Below are 8,082 nucleotides of genomic sequence, written 5' to 3' on the forward strand. Positions count from 1 at the left end.
GTTCGGTTAAGGTTAAGAAAAGCAGTGGTGAGCTGTGTAGCATGAGGTCAATAAAGACTTGACCTTGAAGTGTAAAGAATGGTTACACTTGCCCCTCATTTAAGTCTATGTTTTATACCTTTTCTACAGGTATCGAATATGCACCTTTGTCATTTCAAATGTAGGCAGAACCCAATGAAATGGAAATGAAGACAACCTGGTTAGTTCTAATGATACTCCCACATATGTTCATCTGCATAAAAATACACTGTTGACTTTGTATTCTGGGAATTAAGCAAAGACTGCTTCTCAAACTGAAGCACACATAATTGCAAGAAGTGTAACAGCGTGTGTGCGTGCTAAGTTGCTTCAGTCGTGTCCGACTCTGAGACCCTAGGGACTGCAGTCCACCAGAATCCTCTGTCCATAGGATTCTCCAGGCAAGAATACTGGAGCGGGTTGCCATGCCCTCCTCCAGGGGATCTTCCCAACCCAGGGATTGAACCCTTAGGTCTCTTAGTTCTCTTGCCTTGGTAGGCGGGTTCTTTACCACTAGTGCTGCCTGGGAAGCCCCACCCAGTAACAGCATGACTGGCTGGTATTTGAAGCAATAATTGGCTCGTCTTGAATTACCAGTTTTGCTCTTTGAATCAGGGAAAATTGTTTCAGTTTTTAACTCGTGTTAAATGGTATACAGTATTACTAGGTGAAACACCTACACAAGTATTTGTGTTCGTTGCTGTATCCCTGGAACAATGGCACTGAGTAGGCACCTGATTATTGAGTGAATGAATTATGGAATAGAATGCAAGATGACTATGCATTTTAAAGATAAAATACAAGATTTCAAAGAAATGTTCTGTTTGCTGTCTGCAGCTTTGAATAATGCTTCTAGTTTCCACTTCACATTCTTTGATGCCTTAGGAAAAACAGTGGGTAAATACTAATTAAACACGTCTAAAAGATTACATGAACATTTCCTAGTTGAGGTAAATCTAAGAGAGATGGCAATAACATCTCTTATGAGTGAAAAGGATGAGGTCATTGATGGTAGTGGGACAAACTCCCAAGATACATGTGCCAAGAAGTAAAGCAATGCATTCTTGGATTCCAGAAGAAAGGAAATTGTGGGTTTTCAGTATTTATGTGCTAGCCAGTTAAGTGTTATGAAGCTACAAACAGTAGGTAAACTAGTTCAAGTAGCTCCCAGTGTTAGTCTTTCAGAGAACGCACATGGCAGGCAGCAAAGTTAGGGATTGTATGATTATAAATGAGTCACACATTTCAAGAACTAGGAGTAATTTCAGACCATTGATTTCTAAAGAGACAGGGAAAGTTTTCCACAAATGACACATGAAGTGTGAATTCCTATAAACAGGTAAGTGTGAAGGACACTAGCTTGCTTGCTGCTTTAGGACCTGTGTCAGGGTAACAGAGATGACAGAATGTTGCCCAAAGGTCTCTTTCTCGTGTCACCTTTGTTGGGCAAACTCATCAAAGGACTTGGAAAGAAAGAGGGTGGGTTGGATTCCAAATGTACTAAGTCTCTTCCATTAATTAAGATGGGAAAATGCTAGGGAAGGTTCAAGAATATTATAAAGGGTTATCAAAAATTTTGACAGCGCTGTGGAGAGCCATAATGGCACCTGAGGTAAAAGGAAAAATTCGTCAGCTACCCATTTAACATTAATGAATTTTACAGCAGGTATTATAAATCACAACTCAATTTAAACAAACAAGTATTATGAAAAAAGACCCCCTCCCCCCGAGGATATGGGGGATGATAGGGCTGAAAGTATTTTGTCTAGGACATAAACTCCCCCTAGCTCTTATATAAAGGATGAAGAAGGGATAATAGAACCTGACCTGGAGTAGGGGGATAAGGAGGCTCCGAGGAGAAGGAACTCAAGGCCTCAGGCAAAGCAGGTCCATGGTCACCATCAGTAGCTGCCAGTTTCACGCAGCATACGACTACGCTGGGGGCCCTGGTGGAAGGAGAGACGTCTCCCCAGGGTCTGCAGAGCTTGAGAAGACAGAACACAGGCCGGACTAGCTGAGCCCACCCCACCCCCCCTGCCAACCCCGAAAATGCAGACACTCAGCTTCTTCTGTGTCATATTCCCTTTTGAGAAGGAGAATAGGATGCAAGATATGTTAGGAGGGGAGAAACAGCCCTGACAGAGAATTTTAATTGTCTTAATTAAATTTACCTCAAATCCATGTTCAACACTCGAGGAGATATAATCTTATAGTTTTATTACTTATTTATTTTGTTGGCAGGAAGGTGGATTTGAGAATAAGATGAATTGGTACAGAAAACAGAAAATATTTATTACTTATTTCAAAAGTACTTAAGCATGGAGTGTAATTCAATTTTGTTAGAGGAGAATTAAATTGAGGTAATATAATTAAAGCCTTGTCTTGTATTCGACTCACTGCTAGGAGGCAGTTTCAAGGTAGCAAGTAGTTTAGCTAATAAATAAGCATGGATTATACTCTATTAAAAGTCCCCGTGGGTATGGAAATCATGCCAATCTTGCAGTTAGGCTTCAAGAACATTAAGTTCTAGCAATATAAAAAGACAGCAGTGCTTATGTTGTAGCAAGTGAGAGGAGTTTCTTTTTTTTAATTCATATTTTTATGATAAAAAATAAACAAGGATAAGCATATGCCAAAGCATGGTTATGAACAGAGGAGTAAAATTTTTTGTGAATTTTACTCTGGGTTACTATATGATACAAATACATTACTACCATTTCATAAGAAATTTTTGTTCATAATAGAGTCCTAATTGTTAAGCACACTGTATTACTGAGATTGCTTGTTCACTCTGTAAATGGTATTAAATTTAAATGCTTCTTTTGATTATGAAAAGGCCTGTATCCTATCTATAAACCAAATTGAGTAAATTGTCTTGAAAATTCTGGTTAACTGGTGCCATCTAGTGGTGAAGGAATCTATTGCTTTTTAATCACCAGTGTTTTGGGACTGCAGTGGCTGGCTCCAGGGACAAAGCAGGCAAAAATCAAAACTTAACAAACAAAAAATAGGCAATCATCCCCTACGCGTGACCAATTGTTCAAGTTTTGTGTCCCCTCCACAAAATTTCTGCTTTTGTTTACTCCTTGGTATCTTCGTCTAGTTGCGTGTTTTTAAATTCACTTGTCCAGAGGGTTTATAGATATTTGAAAGATGGGCGAAGGGAATTAATGCCACCATCCTGCAACCGGAACTTGAGTGATAGGGTTTTGATTCTAGAATTTTATGGTCCTTTGAGTGAACTTGATGGGCTTTAAATTCCTCTGGATTGGATTGATATCACACAGAATTCTGTTTCCCAGATAGGCTTCTCTCTCTCTCTTCTTGCATGAATAATATTTTTATACAGTAAAAAAGGCACCTATAGTTGTTCCTTGAAATGTGGCCTGTCTTAGGTTTCCTGCCTAAATTTTCCTGCATCCCCATTTTTCCCAGGAAATGACTGTACTGCATTTAAACCTTAAATCAGCTCCCACTTAGAAAAAAATTTCAAAAAGATTTTTTTTTTCCCAACTCTCAATCACACCCATTGAAATAAAGAACCCAGAGAATGACATCAGCATCTTCGTGGCATAAGATATTCACTTTCTCCTCTCCTTTGATTTATAACTAATTGGATATGTATAAGCAAACAAAAGTGCCTCAGTGCAGAGCACTAGACGGCTGGGAGACACATCCATTGTCTGCATCTGAAAGGGAATGGATTGGACCTCAGAGGAGACTAGGGGGCCGTGAGTATCACAGCTGCTGTGGAGGGAAGGGGCGGTCGTGGCCTCTCTAGCAGAGGAGGTGGGAAGGGAAGTGTTTAGTGAAAATCTGTCTGCCTGCTCAGGTATAGCTGGAGAGACCTGCTGCTCTCCAGGAGCACCTGGATCTGTGAAGCAAACTCTGATGTAGGAGGGAAAGGAAAGGGAAGAAAACAGACAAAGGGAATAAGAGGATCACATTTCCTGTTGTCCACTCCATGATCTCAGCAGGAAGACAACTCAGTCCCCTGGGATTCCCTACTGGGCTGCGGACATAGCCAAAGCCCCAGGTCCCATGCACATACCTCCCCACTCTGCTACCAGCTTCTTTTTAGGCCACAATTTTTAGGGTCACTCCTAACTTTTTTGCAAGTCAGATCCACTCAGAGAAACCAAAAATTTGTGCTAAGAGCCATCTCCTGGAAAACAAAAAAAAGGTTTCTGTCAATCTGTTGAACTGTTGAATCAAGGTAAACACAATCTTCCCTAAATAAGAAAGGCATTTGCCCTTTCAAATGAGATTTTTATCACATGTTATGAAATAGCATAGTAATACAGTATCGCAGGAAGAAAATGGCAATTCTTAAGCAAAGAAACTGAAAGACACATAATATTGCAATATAACTGATAAAGAATTCAAATGGCTGTTAGGAAGAAATTCAACAAGGTACAAGATAACTCAGAAAGACAATTCAAAGAACTTAGGAATAAAATTAATTTTATGGAGCCTGTTTCTCCAGTTTCGTCATTAGCCTTGACTAATTCAGCAGCCTTCTTCCTCGCAATGATCACTAATGTCTCTACTTTTGTGCATGTTCATGTGTTTTATCCCCATTTTACAAAAATCTTGGCTTCTTAGGTGTCAATCCCATGTCAGCAGGTAAGGAATTTGCTGCAATGCAGGAGACCCCGGTTTGATTTCTGGGTCAGGAAGTTCCCCTGGAAAAGGGAAAGGCTACCCACTCCAGTATTCTTGGGCTTCCCTGGTGGCTCAGATGGCAAAGAATACACCTGCAGTACGAGAGACCTGGGTTTGATCCCTGATTGGGAAGATCCCCTGGAGGAGAGAGTGGCAATCCACTCCAGTATTCTTGCCTGGAGAATCCCCATGGACAGAGGAACCTGGTGGGCTATAGTCCATGTGGTCGCAAAGAGTCGGACACGACTGAGTGACTAAGCACACTGGGTCAGTATGTCTTAATAATCAGCTAGTAATTGTCCTAAGTCGTGTATGAACACCTTTACTCCACCTTCTTGCTGAGGTATATGGGTGTGAGTTGGTGTGCACATTCAAAAGTTCAGGCAGTTAACAAATATTTCATGATTTTTGCCTTTTTGGTGCACAGGACATCGTATTTAACTCTAGAATGATGATGGGTGGAGAGCAATACAGTCTCTTCTGTGTGTGCATGCATCCTTGTGCGTATGTTCAGACTGCCAGACCCCCTGAAACATACAGTTGATTATCAAAGTCCACTTATGACTCTCGCATCCTCTGGATGTCTCTGTTAACATTTCTGGTTTTTCTGTTCATTATGCAAGCCAGTTTCACATCTGCAATATTGACCTTCCATGAAGGCTTCCCACCATGACTATGATTATTTTTAACAATGTCCCTTGGCCTGGGGCTTTTCCAGGTTCTAGCCCAAATCAAACATTCAAATCAAACGCAACATTCAAAAAACAAACATTGTGGCATCTGGTTCCATCACTTCATGACAAATAGATGGGGAAACAGCGGAGACTGTGGGACTGACTCTATTTTCTTGGGCTTCAAAATCACTGCAGTTGGTGACTGCAGCCATGAAATTAAAAGACGCTTGCTCCTTGGAAGAAGAGCTATGACCAACCTAGACAGCATATAGAAAAGCAGAGACATTACTTTGCCAACAAAGGTGCATCTAGTCAAAGCTTATGGTTTTTCCAGTAGTCATGTATGGATTTGAGAGTTGGACCATAAAGAAAGCTGAGCGCCAAAGAATTGATGCTTTTGAACTGTGGTGTTGGAGAAGACCCTTGGACTGCAAGGAGATCCAACTAGTCCATCCTAAAGGAAATCAGTCCTGAATATTCATTGGAAAGACTTATGCTGTAGCTGAAGCCCCAATACTTTGGCCACCTGATGTGAAGAACTGACTCATTGGAAAAGACCCTGATGCTGGGAAAGGTTGAAGGCGGGAGGAGAAGGGGAGGACAGAGGATGAGATGGCTGGATGGCATCACTGACCCAATGGACATGAGTTTGAGCAAGCTCTGGGAGTTGGTGACTGACACAGAGGCCTGTTGTGCTATCGTTCATGAGGTTGCAAAGAGTCAGACATGACTGAGCGACTGAACTGAACTGAGTTTTCAGTTTTAAACCTGTCTATCTTGAATCAAGATCCAGTGCATAGTAAAGGTGCAAGAATCTGGGCTGGGAGGACTTCACAACCCTCCCCAGAGGAATGGATAAAGAAGTTGTGGTACATATATATGATGGAATATTACTCAGCTATAAAAAGAAATGAAATAATGTCATTTGCAGCAACATGGATGGACCTAAAGATTGTCATACTAGAGCTTTGCTGGTGGCTCAGTGGTAAAGAATCCATCTGCCAATGGAGGAGACATGGATTCAATCCCTTGTCCAGGAGCATCCCAAGTGCTGCAGAGCAACACATGCCTGTGTGCCAGAACTATTGAGCCTGTGCTTTGGAGCCTGGGATCCACATATACTGCTTCAGCTATTGAAGCCTGTGAACCTAGAGCCCCTGCTCTGCAACAAGTCACTGCAATGAGAAGCATGCACAACCTAACTAGAGAGTAGCTCCAGCTCGCCACACGAGAGAAAAGCCCCCACAGCAACGAAGACCCAGCGCAGCCAAAAATAAGTAAATAAAATTTAAAAAATATTGTCATACTGAGTGAAGTAAGTCAAACAGAGAAAGGCAAATATATGATACAGCTTACAAGTGGAATCTAAGAAAAGGGTACAAATGAACTCACTTACAAATCAGAAATAGAATTACACATGTAGAAGAAAAGTTTATGGTTACCAGAAGTAATGGAGCAATAAATTGGAAGATTGGGATTGACATGCACACACTAGTATATATAAAATAGATAAATAATAAGGACTTACTGTGTAGCATAGGGAACCCTACTCAATACTCTATAATGGCCTATATGGGAAAAGAATCTAAAAAAGAGTGGATGTATGTATATGTATAACTGATTCACTGATTCACACCTGAAACTAATACAAAATAGTGTCAATAAATCAGCTTTACTCCAGCAACAGTAAAAAAAAAAAAAAAGTAAAGGTGAAGAAATTACAAACATTAAAAGAAGAAAAATATTTTGTGCCACATGCAAATTATATGATATTCAAATTTCAATGTAATGGATGAAGTTTTGTTGGCACACATGCTTATTTGTGTACATATGTCTACGGCTGCTTTTGCACTGCAATGGCCAGGTAGAGTGACAGAGACAATTTACAGTGCTCAACAAACTCTTTGCTTCCCACTACTGCTCATCTCACTGCAAATCACAATGATGTCTTCATAATTTGGCTACTGTTAATAATGCCATGATTAGCATGGAGTGCACATATTCTCTTAAATTATTTCTTGTATTCTTTGGATAAATACCCAGAAGTGGGATGGCTAGATCATATGGTGGTTCTATTCTTAAATTTTGAGCCGTCTCTATACTGTTCTCCAATATGGCATGCATGCTAGGTCGTTCTGTCATTTCCTGCTCTTTGAGATCCCATGGAATGTTGCCCGTCAAGCTCCTTTGTCCATAGAATTTCCCAGGCAAGAATACTGGAGTGGGTTGCCATTTCCTACTGCAGGGGATCTTCCCAATCCAGGGTTCAAACCCACGTCTCTTGCTTCTCCTGCATTGGCAAGTGGACTCTTTACCACTGAGCCACCTGGGAAGCTTGTTTTCCATAGTAACTACACCAATTTACGTTCCCTTCAACAGTGGCTCAGAGGTAAAAGCATCTGCCTACAAGGCGGGAGACCTGGGTTCAATCCCTGGGTCGGGAAGATCCCCCGGAGAAGGAAATGGCAACCCACTCCAGTATTCTTCCTGTAGAATCCCATGGATGGAGGAGCCTGGTAGGTTACAGTCCACGGGGTCACAAAGAGTCAGACACGACTGAGCGACTTCACTTCACTTCACTTTACTTCAACAGTGTATGAGGGTTCCCTTTTCTCCACATCCCTGCCAACACTCATTTTTTCTTGCCTTATTTGGTAAAGTCATTCTAACAGATGTGAGGTGATATCTCATTGGGGCTTTTATTTGTATTACCCTGATAATAGTT

The sequence above is a fragment of the Bubalus bubalis genome, chromosome 10 (genome assembly GCF_019923935.1).
Source record: "Bubalus bubalis isolate 160015118507 breed Murrah chromosome 10, NDDB_SH_1, whole genome shotgun sequence".
NCBI classification, from domain to species: domain Eukaryota; kingdom Metazoa; phylum Chordata; class Mammalia; order Artiodactyla; family Bovidae; genus Bubalus; species Bubalus bubalis.